Genomic DNA, 8,773 nt, shown 5'->3' with positions numbered 1-8,773 from the left:
GGTGCTTGCGGGGGTTGGTGGTGCCAGCGAGGGTTGGTGGCCAGCGTTTTGATTTTTGCTTTGTGATTTTTCTCGCCCTAGGCCGAGATGGCCGAATTTCGGCCGTTTTTAAAAATTTTGGCCGAAATTTGACTAAATTTTGACTGAAATTTGATGAAAATTTGATCAAAATTTCTCAAATTTGACCAATTTCGGCGGAAGATAGATTTCGCCCTAGGCCGAGATGGCCGAAATTCGGCCGAAATCCATTTTTTTCTGCCGAAATTCAAAACACAGGTGGGTGCGTATCGATAGCGGAGAGCCGGAGAACGAACAAGGAAGAAGACGAAAGTTGACTCGGGGAAGTAGAGTTTTTTAATCTAACGGTCGTGCATTGTCCAATCGAACAATGTACCTGCGACCGGCGGAAGCCTTGCGCCGGTCGACCGGCGCAGATCACTGCCGAAGGAAAGAAAAAAACAAAGGGGTCAGAAACTGGAACGAGTTGTTTCCTTTTGTTTCTTTTTTACCTTTTGACTTTTGAGAACCGAAACTTGTCACGTATGCCTAGCAATCATCGAGCACAAATAGAGGCGACTCTTGTGGACGTGCATCACAGTGAAGAACCGATCATTGTTACTTTCAAAAAAAAACCGATCATTGTTTCTCTATACGTGATTTTTTCTCTCAGTCTCGAGATCAAGCGATGGAAGTGACAAGGGACACGGCGCAGTCCGGCTCCGGCGGCCTGGCGGCGCTCGCTGCGAGCCTCGCGAGCCGCCTCGTCGACGACAACGTGGACAACAACCTGGTGTTCTCGCCGCTGTCCATCTACGCGGCGCTCGCGCTCCTGGCCGCCGGCGTTCGGGGCGCCACCCTTGACGAGATCCTCGGGGTCCTCGGCGCGCCGTCTCACGCCGCGCTCGACGAGTTCCTCTCCCACGTGGTGGAGGACGTGCTCGAGGACCGTGCCGAGTCTGGCGGGCCGCGCGTGGTGTTCGCGTGCAGCGTGTGGGCCGTCCTCACGTGCCCGCTGAAGCCAGCCTACCACCGCGCCCCCGCGAGCACGTACAAGGCTGATGCCAGCACCGTGGACTTCTGCAACAATCCGGAGGCGGCACGGGGTCAGATCAACGTGTGGGTCGCGCAGGTCACGAGGAAGCTGATCGGCTCCGTCCTTGGCCCGGGATCAATAACGCCGCTCACCCGCGCCATGCTCAGCAATGCTATGTACTTCAAGGGCAAGTGGGAGAAGCCCTTCCGCAAGAAGCGCACGGCCGACAAACTCTTCCACCAGCTCAATGGCCGCGTCGTGGGCGTGCCCTTCATGCAGAGCCGGAGCTCCCAGTTCATCGCCGTGCACGACGGGTTCAAGGTGCTCAAACTCCGGTACCAAATGGCTCAAGCCCAGCCACCGTCTCGCACTCGCGGGTCACACTGATGCATGACATCTTGCTAACCTCTTGACAGGACGGCACGCCGATCATAAAAAGCATGCACAGTTTTGTATGTGTGTCTTCTGTCACGACCAGGTGGCGGAGGAGTCCTGTCGGTGACGAGCTACGTTTCCGGATCAAAGAGAGAGAAGGGGATCCGAGGTAGTAGACGAAGGTAGGAGAGGATAAGATAGACAGAGGAGTGGTTCAGTTTGAATTACAAATTCTTCCGTACCATTCTCTCCCTCGCTCTCCTGCTTATAACGCGCATGTTACATGGGCCTATCGACTACGGCCCTTTGGCCCGCTACTCTATTACTGTGGCCGCTCTGGCCCATTGCTCATTTGAATCTTCCCGCTGCTACATTACGCCTTCTCCTTGACCTCCTTCCGCTTCCCTTGCCTTGATCGTGTCTTTATCATCTCCAGCGTACTGACAATACCTCCCCCCTGAAGAACCAGCATGTCCCTAGGTTGGTGCATCTGGGCAACGCTCCTTGAGCACTTGATAATCTTCCCAGGTCACTGAAGAAGCAGGAATCGATGACCACTTGACCAACATCTGAAGATGGGAGGCATTCCCCTTTTTGACCAAGCGACGATCCAAAATCTCTTCAGGCAGGACAACGGGGGCTGGCAGATCAACAGGGATAGGAAGAGTAGTGAACACCAGAGTATGATCCGGCACGTGGCCCTTGAGCTGAGAGACATGAAATACAGGATGGACCATACTGTCGCGCGGCAATTCCAATTTGTACGCTGCATTTCCCACTTTTTCCAACACCTTGAAAGGGCCAAAATACTTGAGAGCTAGCTTTGGACAAGGACGATTGACCACTGAGGACTGGGCATATGGATGTAAGTGCAGATACACCATCTCCCCTTCAACAAACTGTCGATCAGATCGTTTCTTATCAGCAAAATGCTTGTACTTGCACTGAGCTCGGGCCAGATGATCTTTTAGCAATGTTGTATGCTCTGACTGAGAGGCCAACCAGGTCTGAACATTAGGGTGCAGAGAAGTAGACTGGCCTGCTAACTGCCCCACATTTGGATCTTGCCCATATAATGCTTTGTAAGGAGTGCAACCCAGGGAAGAGTGGTATGTAGAATTATACCAGAACTCTGCCCGAGGAAGCCAGGACGCCCATTTAGCTAGAGAGTCATGAACTGCACAGCTTAGATACATCTCCAGGCACTGATTCACGCGCTCCGTTTGGCCGTCCGTTTGTGGGTGATACGTTGTACTCATCTAAAGTTCAGTGCCCCAGACACGAAACAACTCTCTCCAGAAAGCATTGGTAAAGATTTTATCTCTGTCTGACACAATGGTCAATGGCAATCCATGCAACTTGGCTATGTTGTTAAGGAATACCTTAGCTACGGATGAAGCTGTAAACGGGTGCTTCAAGAGCAGAAAATGACTGACTTTAGTGAAGCGATCCACAACCACCAGGATAGCATTAAACCCTTCAGACTTGGGCAGTCCCTCAATAAAGTCCATGCTAATAGCCTGCCAAGGGCGATCTGGCAAAGGTAGGGGTTGCAACAGTCCAGGTGTTTTGCACGGTTCATGCTTTGCCTGCTGACATGTGTTGCACTGCTTCACAAAATTTTCTACATTTGTCTTCATACTAGTCCAACTAAATAGCTGCTTAACTCTGTGATAAGTAGGCAATATGCCAGAATGGCCCCCACTAGTGTGGAATGAAATGCTTGAATGAGTTTTGTCTGCAAACCTGTATTTGCTCCAATCCAAATCTTGTCCTCATGTTTGATCAGACCATCCTGCAACTGAAATCCAGGCAGACCTTGTTGTCTACTGCCAATTTCTGTAACATCACTTGTGCAGCAGGGTTTACAGGGTATGAATTTAAAAGAAAAAAGTCCATTTTACTACCCTGAATAAAGTGTGTGGTTCACTTTACCCCCTGATCTATTTTTTCGCTTCTTTTACCCCCCAAACAAACCCAAACCGGACAAAACACCCCCGGCTGGTTTTTCTCCACCCACTGCTGATGTGTCACTAGTCAACGGCGGTTTTGACCTGGGTGGGGCCCCCTTGTCAGGTTTTTTTCTCTCTCTCTCTAATTGAGGCTGGGCCGGCGGCCACTCAGCCCGCACGCAGCCTTTGGCCAGGGCGTGGCGAGGCCGACCGGCTGGAGGAGTGGCGAGAGGGGGGGGGTGAGCTGGGCGAAGCAGTCCAGGCCGGGCAGTGGCGGGCGCGGGCCGACGCAGTTAGGCATGGGCGGGTACCAGGGTGAGCGCGAGCGGAAGGGGAGGCTCAGTGGGCGCAGCAGGGCCACCGGAACGGGGCCACGAGGGCTGGTGCCGGAGTAGGGCTGCGCGGGCGGGGCGCTGCTGCAGCAGAGCAACGCAGGCGGCCCGGGCACATGCGAGGGAAGAGGAGCGCTGGGCAAGTTCAGCAAGCGCCAGCGCAACCCCGAGCAGCAGCCGGCACGGTCGTTCGAGAGCAGCGGCATGGGGAGGCGAGGCCATGGAAGGGCGCGAGCAGGTCGTGGTTGGCAATGGCGAGCGGCCGCAGCGGGAGTCAACAACAGCGCTAGAGTAGAGTCGGCAGCGGCGCGACAGCGGTCAGTGACAGTAGCGGCAGTAGGCGGGCGCGGTGACATGCACGCGAGGGCGACGGAGAGGCATGGCCAGGGAGGGGTGTGGAGCTGAGCTCCCTGTCACTGCGGTCGTCGGGAGGAGGACCCACGCCTAGGCCGCGGCGGCCGCGGGGTCGCCGGAGGCGTGGCTGGCGTGGCGCAGCCACGAGTGGCGTGAGGCGGCGGAGTTCCACGCCGAGGTGCTCGGGCGGCACCTCGCCGACGGCCTCCTCGGGTCGTCCTCCTGTGCTGTCTGCCTCGGCGGGGCCCAGCAGGCGCTCGCGCTGCGGGAGCTCGGCGTGGCCGGGGCTGTCGCCGTCGCGAGGAGGCGCTCCCCACCGCTCGCAGTCGCCTTCGGTTGGAGAGAGAGAAAGAGAGAGGGGGAAAAACCTGACAATGGGGCCCCACCCAGGTCAAAACCGCCGTTGACTAGTGCCACATCAGCAGTGGGTGGAGAAAAACCAGCTGGGGGGTGTTTTGTCCGATTTGGGTTTGTTTGGGGGGTAAAATAAGCGGAAAATAGATCAGGGGGTAAAGTGAACCACACACTTTATTCAGGGTAGTAAAATGGACTTTTTTCAATTTAAAACTTCTTGTATCCAGATGGGTTTGCTGGTGGATATTGCTTGCACAGGAAATAAATGAGCCACTCTTGATAGTGCATCTCCTGCAGTATTTTCCACTCCTTTCTTATACTATATGGAGAATTGTAATCCCACCAGCTTTGTCATTGCTTTCCTCTGCAAATCTGAAGTTAGAAGTTGGTCTCCTAAGTGACACATGCTTTGATGATGAGTTTTAATAACAAAAGGTGCTCTGGCCAAGTAAGATCTCCATCTGTCTACTGCCATCATGATTGCTAGAAACTCCTTCTCATAGATGCACAATTCTTGACTGGTTATTCCAAGTGCTTTGCTATAGTAAGTAATTGGGTGCCCCTCTTGAGATAGCACAGCTCCTACCCCAGTGTTACATGCATCTGTTTCCACAGTGAAAGTTTTCTCAAAGTTAGGTAAAGCCAGCACAGGAGTAGTGGCCATAGCTTGCTTCAAGTGTTGGAAAGCTGCCTGAGCTATGTCAGACCATTGAAAAGCTTGTTTTTCAGCAGGACAGTCAAGGGCTTAGCCAGCAGACCATACTTCTTAACAAATTTCCTGTGGTATCCTATTAACCCCAGAAACCCTCTCAACTCAGTAACATTGGTAGGTACTGGACAGTTAATCATTGCTTCTGTTTTTGTAGGATCAGTAGCCTCACCTTTATCAGAAATTATGTGTCCCAAATACTCCATAGACCGCTGAGCAAACACACACTTACTCTGTTTCACATGTAACTGGTTTTCTGTCAGTATCTCAAACACTAACCTCAGATGTTGAATATGATCTTCCAAAGACATACTAAACACCAAAATATCATCCATGAACATCAATACATATTTTCTGTTAGGCCCTGCCATAAACACATTCATGTCGCATTAAAATGTCCCTAGTGCAGTAGCCAATCCAAAAGGTACCACCATAAATTGGAACTGACCATGGTGTGTTTTAAATGTTGTCTTATACTCATCTTCCTCCTTCATTTGAATTTGATGATATCCAGCTCTTAGATCCAGCTTGGAAAACCACTTGGCACCTCCCAATTCATCTAGCAGCTCATCAATTACTGGTAATGGAAATTTGCTTTTAATTGTGATAGCATTCAATCTCCTATAATCCACACCGAATCTCCAAGTGACATCTTTCTTTTTGACCAATAGGACAGGAGAAGCAAAGGGACTAATGCTAGGTGTAATCAAACCAGCTTTCAGCATCTCAGCTACTTGTCTTTCTATTTCATCCTTCTGTAGTGGAGAGTACCTGTAAGGCCTGCAATTTACCGGAACAGCTCTAGGAACCATGTGAATAGCATGGTCGAGTGGTCTATGAGGAGGTAATGTTTGAGGATCTTTGAATACTGTGGTGTGCTTGTCAAGCAACTCTTACACAGTAGGAGGAATTGGTGTTTCAGGTGCCATTACAATTCTATTCAGTATAGCAGTGGCCCAGACCTCATTGCCCTTTTCCCATTTCAACAATTGTTCAACTGTTGCTTCCTCAATTACTGCTAGTTTGACAGGTAACACCCCTTGCAGTTTAACTTCCTGCCCTGCATATTTGAACTAAATCAACTTTTTCTGCCCAGTGACACTGCATTACTCCCCATTGTTCTAGCCAGTCCATGCCCAAAATTATATCTAGCCCTCCCAGAGGAAGCACATGCATAGCATTGGTAAAATTGTGCCCTTGTATCCTCCAAGTTAACTGTGAAACCATCTCAGTGCATTGCACCACTTCCCCATTTGCCACTTTCACTTTCATTGGCTGTGACAACTTGTCAGCAGTAACAGAGATCCTGCTCAGCGGTGCCTGGTCCACAAAGGTGTGGGTGCTCCCCGAATCCACCAAAATGAGCACCACTTGGTTTCCAACTAGATCCCTCAGTTGTATGGTTCTGGGATGGGCAGCTTCTGAAAGTGCATTAACTGAAATAGTGGTACAGTCTGCTGTAGATTGCTCGACCAGAGCATCTAATAGTGCATCTGATATTATCTCATTCTACACCAAAGCTTCAACTACCTTTAACTAAGCTCCAGCGGCAGGTAATTGGCTACACACATGTCCAGGTGTAATTTTTCCCCATACTTGTAACAAAGACCATTAGCACACTGATATTCCTTCAACTGTTTTGCCTTCCATAACTTCCCAAGGGCCAACACAGGCCGACTTTCAGATTTGGTGAAAGGAGTTTTTCTGATAGTTTGCCCTGACAAACTTTTGTTGCAACAGTAGTCCTTCCTGAACAGCAGCAAGCATCATTGCAGACTGCACATATGATGGTATCTGTAGTTCCACAGTTTCTTGAAGTTCAGCCTTGTGACCCATAATGAAGCGTGTCACTAAGAAAGTGTCACTGAGCGCTGGTTCATACAGCCTGAGAGTGTAGACAAGCTGCATAAATTGCCGTTTGTATTCCTTTATTGACTCTACCTACTTCAACGACATCAACTCTTTCATCTTCTGTCTGTACACATTAACGTCAAACTCTTGCACTATCACTGCACCAAACTGTGGCCAAGTATGATATGCACTGGCTTGTTTGAACGCCTGATACTAGTGAGCTGCATTATCCATCAGGTACAGAGAGGCTGAAGTGACCTTGAAGCTGTCAGGTATGTTGTACAACTTGAAGAATGCCTCGCACTTATCCAACCAAATCCTAACATCACTGCCGTCAAATCAAGGGAAATCCATCTTTGGCATCCACTGACGTTTGCCTAAATTTTCCTCCTAAGTTGGTTGCACAACTTGTGGCAGAGCAGGTAGATTTGACAGTACCTGAACTGGGCGAGGCAACGCGAAAGCGGGGAACAATGGTCCTGCGCCAAGTATGCCATATGACACCTCCGACATGGTCGACGACAAGCTCTCTGGCCCCTCCGGTGGCTTCCCCTTGGTCGCCGGATGGAACTGGCTATGTTGGACCTGACCCAGCGCATCGCATGACAAATAAACCTTCACCTGAACTTGGTCGAGACACGCGAATTGCTCCAACAGCTTGGCATCGAGGGCCTCAAGCTGCACGGAAATCCCGTCGACCACCTCAAACTTGCTATGCGCCGCCCGTATCTCGGAGACCTCCCTCAGCATCCGCTCCTGAAACGGCTCCATCTTGTCCGCGATGAAGCGCGTCTGTGGATTCAGTTTGAATGTCGTCGTGGTTGCCGGTTTCCCCCAAATCAACCCATCTCAGGGCCGGATTTACGCAGATCAAGCCCTAGAGCGATCCGCTACCTTCGCGTCGGATTTGCCGGGTACGATTCGGGAATTTTTTGGTACACGGCAAAGCGAGGAAGGGGCTCTGATACCAGATTGTCACGACCAGGTGGCGGAGGAGTCCTGCCGGCGACGAGTTATGGTTCCGGATCGGGATCGGAGAGAGAGAGAGAGAAGGGGATCCAAGGTAGGAGACGAAGGCAGGAGAGGATATGATAGATAGAGGAGTGGTTTAGTTTGAATTATAAATTCTTCTGTACCGTTCTCTCCCTCGCTCTCCTACTTATAACGTGCGGGTTACATGGGCCTATCGACTACGGCCCTCTGGCCCGCTACTCTATTACTGCGGCCGCTCTGGCCCATTGCTCATTTGAATTTTCCCGCTGCTACATTACGCCTTCGCCTTGACCTCCTCCCGCTTCCCTTGCCTTGATCGCGCCTTTATCATCTCCAGCGTACTGACATCTTCCTCCCTGATGCCTTCAATGGCTTGCCGGGCCTGGTCGACGCGATAGCGTCCCAACTTGGCTTCCTGCACAAGCACCTGCCGAAGGAGAAGATCCACGTTAGGGGGTTCCGGGTGCCCAAGTTCAAGCTGTCCTTTCACAGGAGCGTGGTCAGCATTATCAAGAAGCTGGGGCTCCGGTTGCCGTTCAACGATCAAGTCAATCTATCTGTCATGGTGGAGGGTGATGAATACGGCTTGCCATTGGTCCTGAGTGACATCATCCACAAGGCTGTCATCGAGGTAAATGAGGAAGGCACCGAAGCTGCAGCCGTCACATTGATGGATATGGAAATTGGATGTAGTCGAATACCGTCGCCGCCTCCTCGGGTGGATTTCGTAGCTGACCATCCGTTTGCATACTTCATAGTGGAAGAGGCGACCGACGCAGTTGTATTTGTGGGGTACGTCCTCGACCCATCAGCCATATGA

General features: G+C 51.2%; 1 pseudogene; it reads left to right on the top strand.

The window, feature by feature from the left end:
• The first annotated feature begins 685 nt into the window (after positions 1-685).
• Positions 686-8,773, top strand: LOC123150514 (putative serpin-Z8; annotated as a pseudogene).

This window comes from Triticum aestivum, chromosome 7A, assembly GCF_018294505.1.
Source record: "Triticum aestivum cultivar Chinese Spring chromosome 7A, IWGSC CS RefSeq v2.1, whole genome shotgun sequence".
Taxonomy (NCBI): domain Eukaryota; kingdom Viridiplantae; phylum Streptophyta; class Magnoliopsida; order Poales; family Poaceae; genus Triticum; species Triticum aestivum.
The sequence above is the reverse complement of the archived record's forward strand: the minus strand, read 5'-3'. Positions and strand labels throughout refer to the sequence as shown.